Source organism: Gorilla gorilla, chromosome 13 (genome assembly GCF_029281585.2).
Source record: "Gorilla gorilla gorilla isolate KB3781 chromosome 13, NHGRI_mGorGor1-v2.1_pri, whole genome shotgun sequence".
Classification (NCBI taxonomy): domain Eukaryota; kingdom Metazoa; phylum Chordata; class Mammalia; order Primates; family Hominidae; genus Gorilla; species Gorilla gorilla.
The window spans coordinates 83,617,174-83,636,206 of NC_073237.2; the positions used below are offsets into that span (position 1 = coordinate 83,617,174).

The 19,033-nt window shown below is 44.1% G+C and overlaps 1 long non-coding RNA gene and 1 pseudogene across 1 annotated transcript; both read left to right on the forward strand.

Annotated features, from left to right (window-relative positions):
* The first annotated feature begins 1,919 nt into the window (after positions 1 to 1,919).
* Positions 1,920 to 12,580, forward strand: LOC134756881 (uncharacterized). The gene is made up of 2 exons (XR_010130256.1): positions 1,920 to 2,244; positions 2,396 to 12,580. It is a non-coding gene; the product is annotated as an uncharacterized lncRNA (long non-coding RNA).
* Positions 12,581 to 14,726: 2,146 nt separating this feature from the next.
* Positions 14,727 to 16,363, forward strand: LOC129524487 (cytochrome c oxidase subunit NDUFA4-like; annotated as a pseudogene).
* Positions 16,364 to 19,033: the final 2,670 nt, after the last annotated feature.

Consider the following 19,033-nt stretch of genomic DNA (forward strand, 5'->3'; position numbering starts at 1 on the left):
ATAGGGGCACACACTTGTAGTGCTAGTTACTTGGGAGGCTGAGCCAGAACCATAGCTCAACCCCAGGAGTTGGAGGTTTCAGTGAGCTATGGTTGTGCCACCAGGGCCGTGTAACTGGCGTCTGTTCTCACCTTGTTTACTTGAGTTTGTATGGAAAAAGAATTCACTGAGACTTACTTGAAACTCATTCAAAAGATCCCCAAACAGTTGAGATGTGTTGGGAATCCTCACTTTATTTCAAGCAATTTTGATGCTAAATCAAGAGGCTAATTCTCTACCCAGGTTGGAATCCTACTGACTGCAGGAAAGCCAGGGGACCAACTTCAGAGATCATGAAAAGTTTTACTTCCAGTAATGCTTTTCTTTTATAAAAGTGATTCATGGCCAGGTGTGGTGGCTCATGCCTGTAATCCCAACATTTTGGGAGGCCAAGGCAGGTGGATCGCTTGAAGCCAGGAGTTCACCAGCCTAGACAATGTGGTGAAGCCCTGTCTCTACTAAAAATACAAAAATTAGCTGGGTGCGGTGGTACACACCTGTAGTCCCAACTACTTGGGGGGCTAAGGTGGGAGGATCACTTGAGCCTGAGAGATGGAGATTGCAGTGAGCCAAGATCATGTCACTGCACTCCAGGCTGGGTGACAGAGCCCAGAACCTGTCTCAAAAAAAAAAAAAAAAAAAATCATTCATGCTCATTACAGGAAATATGAAGAACCATGGAGAAGAAAATTAAAATCACCTGAATGTCCACCCGATATGTTAAACACTTAATATTTTGGTACTTTTAAATATACATATAATTGCAAGCATTACATGCTCTGTTTCCAATGGAATTCTTTATTTTACATAATTGGGAGCATAAAATAAATAGTTTGCATGACGTTTCATTTTTCATGTATTATGATTATTTTCAGGCCCCTGAAAATTCTTCAGGAATATGATTTTAATCACCTTATATTCTTATATGAGTAAGTCACATTTTACTTAAATATTCTTATATTCTTGAATACTTAACCCATATAGAAAACGTTGTGATTAATATTCTTGCATATGAATCTTTTTCTGACTTTCTGATTATTTCTTCCATATAGATTTTCAGAAGTGCATCTGTGGTATGAACTTTACAGATTATTGATACATAACGCCAAATGGCTTTCCAGAGCATCTACAGCAAGTCACCTCCCAGCAGGCACCATGCTCTTGCCAGCCTCTCTACCAACCTTTTCAGCTTCCCTGGGTTTTTTTTTTTTTTTTTTTTTTTGAGATGGAGTTTCGCTGTTGTCACCCAGGCTGGAGTGCAATGGCGTGATCTCAGCTCACTGCAACCTCCGCCTCCTAGGTTCAAGTGATTCTCTTGCCTTAGCCTCCTGAGTAGCTGGGATTACAGGCAGCCACCAGCACGCCCGGCTAATTTTTGTATTTTTAGTAGAGATGGGGTTTCGCCATGTTGGCCAGGCTGGTCTTGAACTTCCGACCTCAGGTGATCCGCCTGACTCGGGCCTCCCAAAGTGCTGGAATTCCAGGCATGAGCCACCCACTGGTTTCTTAGGTGATAATCACCACTTCATTGTTTTCATTTGCATTTCTTTGATAACAAGTGTGGTTGAAGACATTTCCATTTGTTTGCTGACATTTTTATTTCGCCAGTGAATCCCGTATCCTATAGTCTGTTGTTATTGGAGTGCTACTGCTATCAAAGATGTTCATATATTCACTTTATTAACTCTCTGTCATTTGCTCTTTCTGCTTGATTGCCATTAGCCATTTAATGGTTTTTAAAGTCACGAGCTTTTGTATGTTTGAACTGAATAGAGTCAAAATTATGACTCCTTCTTTGTGATTTCTTCTGCAGTGTTTACGATTAGAAGGATGCATTAAGGAAGGTATAATTAAACTATATATTTTTCCACAAGGCAGAATAACCATGCTGATAGCGAGCAGCCTTATCTCCTTCCTGTCAGGCCTCTGAGCCCAAGCCAAGCCATCACATCCCCTGTGACTTGCACGTATACGCCCAGATTGCCTGAAGTAACTGAAGAATCACAAAAGAAGTGAATATGCCCTGCCCCACCTTAACTGATGACATTCCACCACAAAAGAAGTGTAAATGGCCGGTCCTTGCCTTAAGTGATGACGTTACCTTGTGAAAGTCCTTTTCCTGGCTCATCCTGGCTCAAAAAGCACCCACACTGAGCACCTTGCAACCCCCACTCCTGCCCGCCAGAGAACAAAGCCCCTTTGACTGTAATTTTCCTTTACCTACCCAAATCCTATAAAATGGCCCCACCCCATCTGCCTTCCCTGACTCTCTTTTCGGATTCAGCCCGCCTGCACCCAGGTGAAATAAACAGCCATGTTGCTCACACAAAGCCTGTTTGGTGGTCTCTTCACACAGACGCGCATTAAATTTGGTGCCGTGACTCGGATCAGGGGACCTCCCTTGGGAGATCAATCCCCCGTCCTCCTGCTTTCTGCTCCGTGAGAAAGATCCACCTACGACCTCAGGTCCTCAGACCGACCAGCCCAAGAAACGTCTCACCAATTTCAAATCCGGTAAGCGGCCTCTTTTTACTCTCTTCTCCAACCTCCCTCACTATCCCTCAACCTCTTTCTTCTTTCAATCTTGGCGCCACACTTCAATCTCTCCCTTCTCTTAATTTCAATTCCTTTCATTTTCTGGTAGAGACAAAGGAGACACATTTTATCCGTGGACCCAAAACTCCGGTGCCGGTCACAGATTGGGAAGGCAGGCTTCCCTTGGTGTTTAATCACTGCAGGGACACCTCTCTGATTATACACCCACGTTTCAAGGGTGTCAGACCACACAGGGACGCCTGCCTTGGTCCTTCACCTTTAGCGGCAAGTCCCGCTTTTCTGGGGAAGGGGCAAGTACCCCAACCCCTTCTCTTCTTGTCTCTACCCCTTCTCTGCTTTTCTGGGGACAGGGCAAGTACCCCAAGCCCTTCTCTCCTTGTCTCTACCCCTTCTCTGCTTTTCCGGGGACAGGGCAAGTACCCCAAGCCCTTCTCTCCTTGTCTCTACCCCTTCTCTGCTTTTCTGGGAGAGGGGCAAGTACCCCTCAACCCCTTCTCCTTCACTCTTAGCAGCAAGTCCCACTTTTCTAGAGGGGCAAGTACCCCAACCTCATATCTCTGCGCCCCAATCCCTTATTTCCGCGCCCCGGCCTCTTATTTCTGCGCCCCATCCCTTATTTCCGTGCCCCGACCTCTTCTCTGCGCCCCAACCCCTTTTCCCACTTTTCTGGAAAGTAAGAACTCCCGAACCCCTTCCCTCAGTTTCTCTACTCTCTTCTCTAGGATTGCTTCCTTCACTATGGGAACCTTCCACCCTCCATTCCTCCTCCTACTCCCTTGGCCTGTGTTCTCAAAAACTTAAAACCTCTTCAACTCACACCTGACCTAAAACCTAAATGCCTTATTTTCTTCTGCAATGCCCCTTGACCCCAATACAAACTCGACAGTAGTTCCAAATAGCCAGAAAATGGCACTTTGAATTTTTCCATCTTGCAAGATCTAAATAATTCTTGTCATAAAATAGGCAAACGGTCTGAGGTGCCTGACGTCCAGGCATTCTTTTACACATCAGTCTCTTCCTAGTCTCTGTGCCCAGTGCAACTCGTCCCAAATCTTCCTTCTTTCCCTCCCACCTGTCTCCTCAGTACCAACCCCAAGCATCGCTGAGTCTTTCTAATCTTCCTTTTCTACAGACCCATCTGACCTCTCCCTTCCTCCCCAGGCTGCTCCTTGCCAGGTCCCAATTCTTCCTCAGCCTCTGCTCCTCCACCCTATAATCCTTTTATCACCTCCCCTCCTCACATCTGGTCCAGCTTACAGTTTCGTTCCGTGACTAGCCCTCCCACTCCTGCCCAGCAATTTACTCTTAAAAAGGTGGCTGGAGCTAAAGGCATAGTCAAAGTTAATGCTCCTTTTTCTTTATCCCAAATCGGATAGCGTTTAGGATCTTTTTCATCAAATATAAAAATCCAGCCCAGTTCATGACTTGTTTGGCAGCAACCCTGAGACACTTTACAGCCCTAGACCCTAAAAGGTCAAAAGGCCGTCTTATTCTCAAAATACATTTTATTACCCAATCTGCTCCCGACAATAAATAAAACTCCAAAAATTAAATTCCGGCCCTCAAACCCCACAACAGGATTTAATTAACCTCGCCTTCAAGGTGTACAATAATAGGAAAAAGTTGCAATTCCTTGCCTCCACTGTGAGACAAACCCCAGCCACATCTCCAGCGCACAAGAACTTCCAAACGCCTGAACCGCAGCGGCCAGGTGTTCCTCCAGAACCTCCTCCCCCAGGAGCTTGCTACACTTGCCAGAAATCTGGCCACTGGGCCAAGGAATGCCCGCAGCCCGGGATTCCTCCTAAGCCACGTCCCATCTGTGTGGGACCCCACTGAAAATCGGACTGTTCAACTCACCTGGCAGCCACTCCCAGAGCCCCTGGAACTCTGGCCCAAGGCTCTCTGACTCCTTCCCAGATCTTCTCGGCTTAGCTGCTGAAGACTGACACTGCCCGATCGCCTCAGAAGCCCCATAGACCATCACGGACGCCGAGCTTCGGGTAACTCTCACAGTGGAAGGTAAGCCCGTCCCCTTCTTAATCAATACGGAGGCTACCCACTCCACATTACCTTCTTTTCAAGGGCCTGTTTCCCTTGCCTCCATAACTGTTGTGGGTATTGACGGCCAGGCTTCTAAACCTCTGAAAACTCCCCAACTCTGGTGCCAACTTAGACAATACTCTTTTAAGCACTCCTTTTTAGTTATCCCCACCTGCCCAGTTCCCTTATTAGGCTGAGACACTTTAACTAAATTATCTGCTTCCCTGACTATTCCTGGAGTACAGCTGTATCTCATTGCCGCCCTTCTTCCCAATCCAAAGCCTCCTTTGCGTCCTCCTCTTGTATCCCCCCACCTTAACCCACAAGTATAAGATACCTCTACTCCCTCCTTGGCGACCGATCATGCACCCCTTACCATCTCATTAAAACCTAATCACCCTTACCCCACTCAACGCCAATATCCCATCCCGCAGCACGCTTTAAAAAGATTAAAGCCTGTTATCACTCACCTGCTACAGCATGGCCTTTTAAAACCTATAAACTCTCCTTACAATTCCCCCATTTTACCTGTCCTAAAACCAGACAAGCCTTACAATTTAGTTCAGGATCTGCGCCTTATCAACCAAATTGTTTTGCCTATCCGCCCCGTGGTGCCAAACCCATATACTCTCCTATCCTCAATACCTGCCTCTACAACCCATTATTCTGTTCTAGATCTCAGACATGCTTTCTTTACTATTCCTTTGCACCCTTAATCCCAGCCTCTCTTCGCTTTCACTTGGACTGACCCTGACACTTATCAAGCTCAGCAAATTACCTAGGCTGTACTGCTGCAAAGCTTCACAGACAGCCCCCATTACTTCAATCAAGCCCAAATTTCTTCCTCATCTGTTACCTATCTCAGCATAATTCTCATAAAAACACACGTGCTCTCCCTGCCAATCATGTCCGACTGATCTCTCAAACCCAAGCACCTTCTACCAAACAACAACTCCTTTCCTTCCTAGGCATGGTTAGCGTGGTCAGAATTCTTACACAAGAGCCAGGACCACACCCTGTATAGCCTTTCTGTCCAAACAACTTGACCTTACTGTTTTAGCCTAGCCCTCATGTCTGCGTGCAGCGGCTGCCGCTGCTTTAATACTTTTAGAGGCCCTCAAAATCACAAACTGTGCTCAACTCACTCTCTGCAGTTCTCATAACTTCCAAAATCTATTTTCTTCCTCATACCTGACGCATATACTTTCTACTTCCTGGCTCCTTCAGCTATACTCACTCTTTGTTGAGTCTCCCACAATTACCGTTGTTCCTGGCCCAGACTTCAATCCGGCCTCCCACATTATTCCTGATACCACACCTGACCCCCATGACTGTATCTCTCTGATCCACCTGACATTCACCCCATTTCCCCAAATTTCCTTCTTTCCTGTTCCTCACCCTGATCACGCTTGATTTATTGATGGTGGTTCCACCAGGCCTAATCGCCACACACCAGCAAAAAGGCAGGTTATGCTATAGTACAAGCCACTAGCCCGCCTCTTAGAACCTCTCATTTCCTTTCCATCGTGGAAATCTATCCTTAAGGAAATAACTTCTCAGTGTTCCATCTGCTATTCTACTGCTCCTCAGGGATTATTCAGGCCCCCTCCCTTCCCTACACATCAAGCTCGAGGATTTGCCCCACCCAGGACTGGCAAATTAGCTTTACTCAACATGCCCTGAGTCAGATAACTAAAATACCTCTTAGTCTAGGTAGATACTTTCACTAGATAGGTAGAGGCCTTTCCTACAGGGTCTGAGAAGGCCACCGCAGTCATTTCTTCTGTTCTGTCAGACATAATTCCTCAGTTTAGCCTTCCCACCTCAATACAGTCTGATAACAAACGAGCCTTTATTAGTCAAATCAGCCAAGCAGTTTTTCAGGCTGTTAGTGTTCAGTGAAACCTTTATATCCCTTACGGTCCTCCGTCTTCAAGAAAAGTAGAATGGACTAAAGGTCTTTTAAAAACACACCTCACCAAGCTCAGCCACCAACTTAAAAAGGACTGGACAATACTTTTACCACTTTCCCTTCTCAGAATTCAGGCCTGTCCTTGGAATGCTACAGGGTACAGCCCATTTAAGCTCCTGTATAGACGCTCCTTTGTATTAGGCCCCAGCCTCATTCCAAACACCAGACCAACTTAGACTGTGCCCCAAAAAACTTGTCATCCCTACTATCTTCTGTCTAGTCATACTCCTATTCACTGTTCTCAACTACTCATACATGCCCTACTCTTGTTTACACTGCCGGTTTACACTGTTTTTCCAAGCCATCACAGCAGATATCTCCTGGTGCTATCCCCAAACTGCCAGTCTTAACTCTTGAAGTAAATAAATAATCTTTGCTGGCAGGACTATGCTGAATCTCCTTAGGCACTCTCTAATCAGATGTCCTCAGTCGTCCCAATTCTTAGACCTTTTATACTTGTTTTTCTCCTTCTGTTATTCCATTTAGTTTCTCAATTCATCCAAAACCGTATCCAGGCCATCACCAATCATTCTATATGACAAATGTTTCTTCTAACATCCCCACAATATCACCCCTTACCACAAGACATCCCTTCAGCTTAATCTCTCCCACTCGAGGTTCCCACGCCGCCCCTAATCCCGCTTGAAGCAGCCCTGAGAAACATCGCCCATTCTCTCTCCATACCACCCCCCAAAAATTTTCACCACCCCAACACTTCAACACTATTTTGTTTTATTTTTCTTATTAATATAAGAAGGCAGGAATGTCAGGCCTCTGAGCCCAAGCCAAGCCATCACATCCCCTGTGACTTGCAAGTATACGCCCAGATGGCCTGAAGTAACTGAAGAATCACAAAAGAAGTGAATATGCCCTGCCCCACCTTAACTGATGACATTCCACCACAAAAGAAGTGTAAATGGCCGGTCCTTGCCTTAAGTGATGACATTACCTTATGAAAGTCCTTTTCCTAGCTCATCCTGGCTCAAAAAGCACCCCCACTGAGCACCTTGCAATCCCCACTCCTGCCCGCCAGAGAACAAACCTCCTTTGACTGTAATTTTCCTTTACCTACCCGAATTCTATAAGACAGCCCCACCCCTATCTGCCTTCACTGACTCTCTTTTCGGACTCAGCTCACCTGTACCCAGGTGAAATAAACAGCCATGTTCCTCACACAAAGCCTGTTTGGTGGTCTCTTCACAAGGACGTGCATGAAACTTCCTGATTGAGCATGCTGTTGGCCTTCACCTGTATCAATTTCAGAATAATTCATTTTTTTCATTTTTTATTTCTGTGATGCTTACCCCCTTTTAAGCTTGAACTATTTTAATTAATTGATTAATCATTTTGATGTTTTCTTAATCATGTATTATTTCCTAAAACACACTAAGGAGTCTGTTTGACAGCTGACCTATCCCACCGAGCTCCCAATTCTTGCTGCAGTATCATCTGATTTTAATTATCATAGCCTTACACCTGGCCAACTCCATTTTTAGAAACAACATGCCTTTTTATTATTTTGCTTTCTTACTCTTTGGCTCCTTATGGGGTAAATCAACTTTCTAACCCAAGAGCTGACATTTTCAGCAAAGAAGAAATCGTCTTTTGTTATGTTAACATAGAGCCTTAGATATTAATAGAGGCAGCTTCCTCAAACCATTCCACAAAATGATGTGATAGCTTTACCTTTCCAAAAAATAAACTAGGATGTGCATAACATTTTGGTGTTATGTCTAAAGTTTCATTAAAATGTACCATGCAAAACAATCTTAAGTATTTCTTTTTCTTTCTTTTTTTTTTTTTTGAGACTGAGTTTCGCTCTTGTTACCCAGGCTGGAGTGCAATGGTGCGATCTCAGCTCATTGCAACCTCTGCCTCCCGGATTCAAGCAATTCTCCTGCCTCAGCCTCCGGAGTAGCTGGGATTACAGGCATGTACCACCATGCCCAACAAATTTTGTATTTTTAGTAGAGACAGAGTTTCTCCATGTTGAACAGGCTGGTCTCCAACTCCCAACCTCAAGTGATCTGCCCACCATAGCCTCCCAAAGTGCTGGGATTACAGGTGTGAGCCATTGCGCAAGGCCAAATCTAAGTGTTTCTTGACATATCTGGCTGTCTGAGGATGGCACAAAGCCAGTTTAAACAGCTAAGAAAAAGTTGGTTTATCCTTGTGGCTATATTTGTGGTTGAAATTGTGAAGGCCAAGTGTCCTATATTTTCTCGAAGGACATTTTTTTCTTTTCCTTTGACTATTCTCTTGTTGATCACTTTTTAAATTTCTCACAACAGTCATTCTTAAGTAAACCACTCAAAGGGTGTAGGGAGTGAAAAGAGCTGCCGTCTGGTTTCTGACGGAACTGGTTTACCTCTTGCTTCCCTACTTCCCATTAGCATTGGCTTCTTCATCTATAAAGAATCATTTAACAAAATGACATTTGTCTCGTAGAGCTGGTAGAGTAGTTAAATGGGATTATGTATGGAAGGACCTTAGCACAATGCCTGCACAAAATAAAAACTAAATAAATGTAAGGTAGGTGTAGTGGCACATGCCTGTAGTCGTCCCATCTACCTGAGGCTGAGACAGAAGGGTTCATTAAGCCCAGGAGTTCAAGACTGCAGTGCACACTGATGGCGCCTATAAGTAGCCACTACACTCCAGCCTGAGCAATATAGCAAGAGCCTGTCTCTTAAAAAAAAAAAAAAAAGTGTTTTCTTTGAGACACAGTCTCACTGTGTCACCTAGGCAGGAGTGCAATGGTGCGATCTCAGCTCACTGCAACTTCTGCAACCCCAGCTCAAGATATCCTACCATCTCAGCCTCCCAAGCAGCTGGGACTACAGGCACTTACCAGAACATGCAGCTAATTTTTGTATTTTGTGTACAGATGGGGTTTCTCCATGTTTCCCAGGCTGGTCTTGAACTCCTGGGCTCAAGCAATCTTCCTGCTTTGGCCCCCAGAAAAATTGTTAATGTTGAAAAAAACACTAAATAAATGTAAGCTTACAAAATAGACCTCCTCACCCCAGGCTACCTCAGTCCTTGCAAATGATCTTGCTTGACTCCTACTTTACTGAGATGATGAAGCTCTCAATCTACCCTCTTCTTTATGCTCATCCTTAACCTATCTATCTCATTCCCTCTGTATTCCTATCTCAAGAAAAAACAGGTTGTCTTTCCTGCCAAGGCTATGCCTACATCTTTGATCTCCTTTCTTTCCTCCCTCCTTCCTTCCTTCCCTCCCTCCCTTCTTCCCTTCCTCCTTCCTTCCCTCCCTCCTTCATTCTCTCTTTTCTTCCTTCTTTCCTTCCTTCCCTCTTCCCTTCCTTCTTTTCCTTCCTCCTTCTCTCCCTCCCTTCTCTCTCTGAACCTTGCTCAGTTCTCTTCTCCCTTAGATCAGCAGTTCTCTACATGTGCCCTGTCTGTTCTTTTTATTATAAATAGATTCAGTTCTCTCCTGCCCTATAGAAACAAACCATCTTTTTTTTTTTTTTTTTTTTTTTTTGAGACGGAGTCTCGCTCTGTCACCCAGGCTGGAGTGGAGTGGCGCGGTCTCGGCTCACTGTAAGCTCCGCCTCCCAGGTTCACGCCATTCTCCTGCCTCAGCCTCCCGAGTAGCTGGGACCACAGGCGCCCACCACCACGTCTGGCTAATTTTTTGTATTTTTAGTAGAGACGGGGTTTCACTGTGTTAGCTAGGATGGTCTTGATCTCCTGACCTCGTGATCCGCCCGCCTCAGACTCCCAAAGTGCTGGGAATACAGGCTTGAGCCACCGCACCCAGCCAAAACAAACCATCTTTAAGCATTATATTTTAGTTATCTATTGCTGCATAATATATTGCTTCAAGACTTAGTGACTTGAAACAACCATAAGTATTTCTCATCTCCCATGGTTTCTATGAGTCTGGCATTGAGTGGCAGCTTGGTTGGGCAGTTCTGGCTTGGGGTCTGTCAAAAGGTTGCATTCAGGTCAGCTGAGGCTGCAGTATCTGAAGGGTTAATGGAAATGGAGGATCCACTTCTGAGGTAGCTCACTGCGGAAGCTGGCAAATTTGTGTTGACAAGTGGAGTCCTCTCTGTGTAAGCATCTCCACAGGGCCGCCTGAGTGTTCTCACAACATGGTGGCTAGCATTATCCCATGGTGTGTGATTCATGAAGCCAATGCAGAAGCTATAATTTCTTTACGAACTAGCTTTGGAAGTCACACGCTGTTATTTCCTCTGTATTCTGTTGGTCACACAGAGCAGTCCTGGTACAACATGGCACAACAAAAGTACATGAACACTAAAAGGCAATAATGATTGGGGGCCAACTCAGAGGCTGACTACCCCACCTACTAGCACTCTCTTTGTTCTCCTGTGACTTTGAAAAGGTTGCCCACCATGGCTCCAATTTCTCATCCTCTACTCTCTCAGGCAGAGTTCCTGTTTGTAAGCAATTAAAGTTGACTGTAGGTATTCCAAAGAGAAGTTTATTAAAAAGATATTGTTGGAAGTGCTGGAGAACCAGAGTTGCTGAAGTTGAGTCTCCAAAAAGAATGCCCAAAACCAGGCCACAAGACTGGGCAGAAGAACCACAATTTCCCTTGCTGTGGCCACTGCTACTGCTGTTGCTCAAAAAGCCAAAGTTTCTGCTGCCACTCGCCCAACAAAAATACAGCTAATCCTTGAACAACACAGGTTTGAACTGCACTTATACATGGATTTTTTTTACATGGATTTTTTTCAACAAAAGTTACACTGAGTGTGCTTGGGTTCCTGCTTCCTGTTCCACGTCTTCTGCTTCTGCCACCCCTGAGACAGAAAGACCAGCCCCTCCTCTTCCTTCTCCTTCTCAGCCTGATCAGCATGAGGATGACAAGGATGAAGACCTTTATGATGATCCGCTTCCACTAAATGAATAGTGTATTAGTTCGTTCTCACACTGCTATAAAGACATACCCGAGACTGATTAATTTATAAAGAAAAGAGGTTTAATTGACTTATAGTTATGCATGGCTTGGGAGGCCTCAGGAAACTTACAATCATGGCGGAAGGGGAAGAGGCACATCTTACATGGTGGCAGGCGAGAGAGAGAAGAGGGAACAAAGGAGGAACTTCCAAACAGTTATAAAACCATCAGATCTCTTGAGAACTCACTCACTATCATGAGAACAGCATGAGGGAAACCACCCGCATGATCCGATCACCTCCCACCTGGTCCCTCCCTCAACAACTGGGGATTACAACTCAAGATGAGATTTGGGTGGGAATACAAAGCCTAGCCATATCAAATAGTAAATATATTTTCTTATTATTATTTTCTTAATGACATTTTCTTTTCTCTAGCATATTTTATTGTAAAAATACAGTATATAATACATATATAAAATATGTGTTAACTGTTTATATAGGCTTCCAGTCAATAGTAGGCTATTACTACTTAAGTTTTGGGGAATAAAAAGTAATACATGGATTTTTGACAGCACAGAGGTCATTGCCCCAGCCCCATGTTGTTCAAGGGTCAACTGTAGTAAAAGATCCCACAAGAAAGTCTCTCAAGCTGTTGGTTTCTGAACAGGTAGTTAATATGGGTGTATCTGATGAGAAGCTGCATACATCACATTCCTGCATCTCAGCTGCTAGAGAAGCTGAGAATCTCAATTTTCTGAGTTCTGTTTTGGTGAGGCAAGATGCAAAAGGCTAGAAATATCCCAAACATAATAAGAGTTTTCAGAAAGTGTAGGCCACCGAAAAAGAATGACAAACTGTCTGCAATATCCTCTTCCTTCTTAATCCTTGCAATTTGGCTTCTGTCTAAATTCCACTAAAGCCGCTTCTCAGTGGTCTCCAGTGATGTTACATGGGCCTTCCCACCCTTGGATAATTCCTGCACCTAGTGGGGAAATTAACTTGGCCAGCATCTTAGGTCAAGTTCCCCAGAAGTGGACACTGAGTGAATTCATGCCTTTGATTTTTTTTTTTTTTTTTTTTGAGATGGAGTCTCACTGTGTCGCCCAGGCTGGAGTGCAGTGGTGTGAACTCAGCTCATTGTAACCTCTGCCTCCTGGGTTTAAGCGATTCTCCTGCCTCAGCCTCCCGAGTAGCTGGGATTACAGGCATGCACCACCACCATGCCCAGCTAATTTTTGTATTTTTAGTAGAGACAGGGTTTTGCCATGTTGGCCAGGATGGTCTTGAACCCCTGGCCTCAGGTGATCCACCCGCCTCAGCCTCCAAAAGTCCTGGGATTACAGGTATGAGCCACTGTGCCCACCCATGCCTTTGATTTATTAAGGAAGTTTCTCCAGAGGAGTCAGGTTAGGAGGTGGGGGACATAGGACAGCAGGGTCCTACATAAGGCCCTACATGATTGTGCCCTGTCTCCCCAACTTCATCTCACCACACATTCCCATTGCTCACAAAGCTCCCTCCACAGCAATCTGCTTCCTGCTGCTGCTACACACCATGCCCTTTCTTGCTTGAGAGCTACTGTCATTGCTCTTCCCTCCACCTGAAGACCTTTCCCCTGGCGTGGGACATGGTCCTCATCATCCTTCGGGCCTCAGCTCCCTTGGCATCCTATCTCAGTGGCCTTTTCACTCCTTCCCCAGGTGGTAGCAATCATATCACTCTGTATATGTCCCTCAAAGCCTTTATGATAATTCAGAATTATTAATGGATTTGTTCAAATATTATTGTCTCCCTTCCCCAAAGAAAACTGAAAGTTGCCTGAAGAGGATTGCCTAATAAATATGTTGGGAGTCAACAACAATTCTTAGATCTTGGTAGGCATTCCAAAAATAAGTGTTAAAGGAATGAATGGAAGAGTATGCTTTGGAGAAGGAAGATGTTGTTAAACGGGACAACAAAACACAACATTATAAATCAATAGATAATTTAACCTCATAAAAGTTTAAAATTTCTGTATTTTAAAAGATGAGTAAACCTATTGAAAAGTGAAAAAAAGCCTGTAATCCCAGCACCTTGAGAGGCCGAGGTGGGTGGATCATGAGGTCAGGAGATAGAGACCATCCCGGCCAACATGGTGAAACCCCACCTCTACTAAAAATACAAAAAAATTAGCCAGGTGTGGTGGCGGGCACCTGTAGTCCCAGCTACTCAGGAGTCCGAGGCAGGAGAATCACTTGAACCTGGGAGGCAGAGGTTGCAGTGAGCTGAGATCACGCCACTGTACTCCAGCCTGGTGACAGAGTGAGACTCCGTCTCAAAACAAAACAAAACAAAAAAAAAGGGAAAAAAATTAAAACACATAGAACAGACAATAGGTTTGTTCAAGAACCCCTACCAAGTTAAGCGACTGATCTCACACAAATAAGAGGATTTCACTTTATTAAAAGTAAAAAGAGGCCCAGAATTCCAATAAAAAGAGAGTAAGATTACTATTAATGATTATGGTTTAATTAGCTCCAAATAAACAATGATGATTTTTAATGTTCCTACCAAATCTTCATCAAACACTGGAATTATTTCCTTGCCTCTCCTCACTACACCCACCCCAACTTTTCAGCCCAATGTATCCCTTGTTAAATTAAGTTTAGCCTAAAGCTGCCTCCTTACCTCAAAAGGTTCCTCTGTGCATAGTGAACTGTAACCTATCTGAATGTGTAAACAGACTGTAACCTACTATTGTATTAATTGTGGAGTTTCAGCCAATCACAGGCAGCCAACTGTACAAACTGTGTTTAAATAAGGCCAAGCTGTAACCAGTCCTGCTGTTCCTGTGCCTCACTTCCTTTTTCTGTCCATAAATCCTCTGACCACTGGGCAGTGCCATAGTCTTTCTGAACCTATTCTGGCTCAGGAGGCTGCCAATTCAAGAATCGTTCTTTGCTCAGCTAAACTCTGTTCAAAATAATTTGTTTAAAGTTTTTCTTTTAACACCCTAAGCTACCTCTGCTCACATAGAAATTTGCATATTCCCCTAAGAGAATATGATCTTAACCACTGGAAATTTAGGGCTTTGGGGAAGGAATGTTGACTTATTGGTCTTCATATCCCAGGGTCAGTGTGATGCTTGTCACAAAATAAGTCCTAACACTTGCGACATCTGCACAGTCTCAGTGCAGATACTACTTAGCCCAGGGGCCTGGTGGCTAGGCTGATTCTCTCCTTTCCAATCGGAGTCCTCTGCCGCAAACACGCTCCGCCAGATCATCAGTCAGGACAAGAAGCATCCAAGCTTGATCACCCTCTTTGTATTTATTGGAGCTTTGTATTTATTGGAGATACTGGAGCAGCACTGTATGTCTTACGTCTGGCATTGTTCAATCCAAATGTTAGTTGGGACAGAAAGAATAACCCAGAGCCCTGGAACAAGCTAGGTCACAATGATTAATACAAGTTCTACTCAGTGAATGTGGATTACAGCAAACTGAAGAAAGAAGGTCCATATTTCTAAATGAAATGTTTCACTATGAAGCTGCTTTAGAATGAAGGTCTTCCAGAAGCCATCCTCACAATTTTCCACTTAACCAGGAAATATTTATCCTCTGAATTCGTGAAATCATGTTGATGTAATCTATTGGAGATTACACTGATTAATAAATAACTGAAACTTGGCAAGGTGTGGTGGCTCATGCCAATAATCCTAGCACTTTGGGAGGCCGAGGCAGGTGAATCACCTGAGGTCAGGAGTTCAAGACCAGCCTGACCCACATGGTGAAACCCTGTCTCTACTAAAAATACAAAAATTAGCTGGGTGTGGGGGCATGCACCTGTAATCTCAGCTACTCAGGAGTCTGAGACAGGAGAGTCACTTGAACCCAGGAGGCAGAGGTTGCAGTGAACCGAGATGACGCCATTACACTCCAGGCTGGGCACGCCACTGCACTCCAGGCTGGGCAACAGAGCAAGACTCCATCTCAAAATAAATAAATAAATAAATAAATAAATAAATAAATAACTGAAACTTGAAAAAAAAAAAGGTTTTAGGGGGGCAAGAGCAGTAACTGCAGGAGAAAAGCTCCTGAGCTGGTAAGAGGAAATGAAGCCCAAGAGCAAAGTGGAGGTGTTGGCCTTCCTTCTTTATAATCAACAGGAGTGTATGGAGGCAGAGGCAGTGCCAGACAAGGGAGTGTATACATGCTTAAGGCTTTCTATGTCCTCTTGTTGAATATCAGGCACATGGAGAGAAATGTGAAAGATCTGACGGGAGTGAAGGTGTGAAGTGGTCATACAAGACAGTGGAAAAACTAATATACTAGGGATGCTTAATAAGGTTACTGGGTGGCTGGGCATGGTGGTTCACACCTGTAATCCCAGCACTTTGGGAGGCCAAGGTGGGCAGATCACGAAGTCAAGAGATCAAGACCATCCTGGCCAACATGGTAAAACTCTGTCTGTACTAAAAATACAAAAATTAGCCAGGTGTGGTGGCACATGCCTGTACTCCCAGCTACTCGGGAGGCTGAGGCAGAAGAATTGGTTGAACCTGGGAGGCAGAGGTTGCAGTGAGCTGAGATCGCGCCATTGCACTCCAGCCTGGTGACAGAGCAAGACTCTGACTCAAAATAAATACATAAATAAATAAAATAAGTGTTGAAAATTGGTGCTAGGCGCTGCAAAGAAGAACCTGCACTTAGATCATAAATTTCTCATCAAGGCAATTTACTTCTGCAGAAGGGTGCTGCCTGTGTCCAAAGTGATTGCAAGAGCACATCACACAAAGGAGAGAAGAGGTTTTTATTCCTAAGGCAGCTCCTGCTTCTGTCTTTTCCCCACTGGCTGGAGTCAGACTGCACAATCTAAGTAACCCAATTTGCTAAGTCTTAAACTTTTCCAAATGGGGTAAACATGAGATTTGCAAAGGAAGGAGGGGAGGGAGAGGAAGGGGTAGGGTTGACTTACAAAACAAGAAAGAAGGAAGTTTGAAACTGTTTCCAAATAAGGTAGTGAAATGAGAACTTTGAAGGCCAGGGTGATGAAAGGGGGAAGGAGGGAGAAAGGAAGGGTGGATTTATGACCACATCACTTATGACCATAGAGTTGAGTTTTGAAGAGGAACTTATTTGTTCCAACAATAAGGTTACTGGGTGGCATTGAACGTACAGTTGAGATTCGTGATCATGAAACTAAAGCAAGAACTGGTTGGCCGGGTGCAGTGGCTCATGCCTGTAATCCCAGCACTTTGGGAGGCTGAGGTGGGTGGATCATGAAGTCAGGAGTTCAAGAACAGCCTGGCCAATATGGTGAAACCCCATCTCTACTAAAAATACAAAAATCAGCTGGGTATGGTGGCATGCACCTGTAATCCCAGCTACTCGAGAGGCTGAGGCAGGAGAATCACTTGAACCCGGGAGGCAGAGGTTGCAGTGAGCCAAGATTGCACCACTGCACTCCAGCCTGGGCAAAAGAGTAAGACTCCATCTCAAAAAAAAAATAATAATAATTTAAAAGAACCAGTCAACACAATTGTGTGCTATTGTCCAGCAATAATTATCTGCCCAAGTGAAGGAACAGAAGAGGCAGAGAATGGGATTTAATCAAGATTGCATGTTTGCTAGAGGAGTAAGCCATTGAAGAAAGGGCCTACAAAATTCATGGAATGTGCAAGAGGTGATTAGTATGATGGACCATCTACTCTAACCTTAGTAAGGGAAATGAAAATGCAATAAAGTGCCTGATTGTGAAAATACACTAGGATCAAAGGATTAGAGGCCTTGTTGAGACTGAAGAATTTTTGGAGTGAAGACACTGGCATTAGAGATGTAGAGGATGGGAGGTAGTGGTCAGATATTGGGATACTGAAGTTAATTTTTAGTAATTATGCATTTAAGATGATGAATTGTTCATGTTATGGCCATGGTGATCAATAGTTTAGGTAGGATAAAAAAATATTTAAAGAGGTAGAGAAACTGAAACTCTGATATGCAAGATGGATCATCACGAGGTTGGGGAAATCTCAAAAAATTGAGTGGAGAGATGAGTTTTGAATAAGTGAGCCATTAAATGCTTTGAAGGTGTGAAGACCATTTAATCTTCTTAAGAATTCTACATAAAATTAAAGAATTTGGCCAGACACGTCTGTAATCCTAGCACATTGGGAGGCTGAGATCGGCATATCACTTGAGCCCAGGAGCTTAAGACCAGCCTGGGCAATATGATGAAACCCCGTCTCTATAAGAAAATACAAAAATTAACTGGGTGTGGTGACACATACATATGGTCCCTGCTACTCAGGGGGCCGAGGTGGGAGGATCACCTGAGCTGGGGGGATGTTGAGGCTGCAGTGAGCCACGATTGAGCCACTGCCCTCCAACCTGGGCAGTGAGAGAGGCCCTGACTCAAAAAAAAAAAAAAAAAGAAATTCAGAAATTTTATCCCTACTTAAAGAAGAAGGTGTTTTGAATAATTGCCTGAAGTCATGCAAGGTAAGTGCTTCAGCTGGAGTTCGAACCTAAGTTTCTCTGACTCCAAAGCTTATTAAATTCTTTTTCCTTTTTTTTTTTTTTTTTTTTGAGACAGAGTCTTGCTCTGTCGCCGAGACTGGAGTGCAGTGGCGTGATCTCGGCTCACTGCAAGCTCCACCTCCCAGGTTCATGCCATTCTTCTGCCTCAGCCTCTCCAGTAGCTGGGAACACAGGCACCCACCACCACGCCCGGCTAATTTTTTGTATTTTTAGTAGAGACGGGGTTTCACCATGTTAGCCAGGATGGTCTCAATCTCCTGACTTCGTGATCCGCCCGCCTCAGCCTCCCAAAGTGCTGGGATTACAGGCGTGAGCCACCGCGCCCAGCTTTAAATTCTTTCTCTGCCAGTATACATCTTCCATTTTTCATTGGTAAGACCAAGCAGAAGAGAGTTAAGGCATGATTCATGACATGCTCCAATAGTGAATTCTGAGCTCAGAAGAGAAAATAAATCTCAGCAAAAAATATATATATATTATATAATATAAATGTATATATTATATATATATATATAATAAAAATCCTGCTGAAATGCTTGGGACAGGGGCAGGGCGGGGGTGGAATCAGACCCTAGAAATGTTTAATCTTGTGGATATCATTAATTTTTAGACACTATAGTAGAAATGTGAGTTAAGCTCAGAGGGATAAATGAGTTTCTAGAAGTGAAAGTAAGTAATTGAGTCACAGAATCATAGAGCTGGAAGGGATCTTAGTAAATATTTCATTCATTCATTTTCTGCTTAGAAAACTGATACTCAAAAAAGTTAAGTGACTTGTGTAAATTCACAAAGCTAGGTGGTAATGTAAAGTCTAACTCAGGTAATGTAACGACCACCAGCCCGTTCCATCACATAGACTGTGGTTTTTTCTTCCCACTTCAAAGGATTTTAAGTCAGAATTCTTGAGACTGTATGCCTTTCCTAGAAAGGGCATACTTCCCCAAAAGTTAAATGCACTGTGCTTGAGAGTCTTCTCCAAGGTGCATTTGGCATGACTGGTATTCATGTGG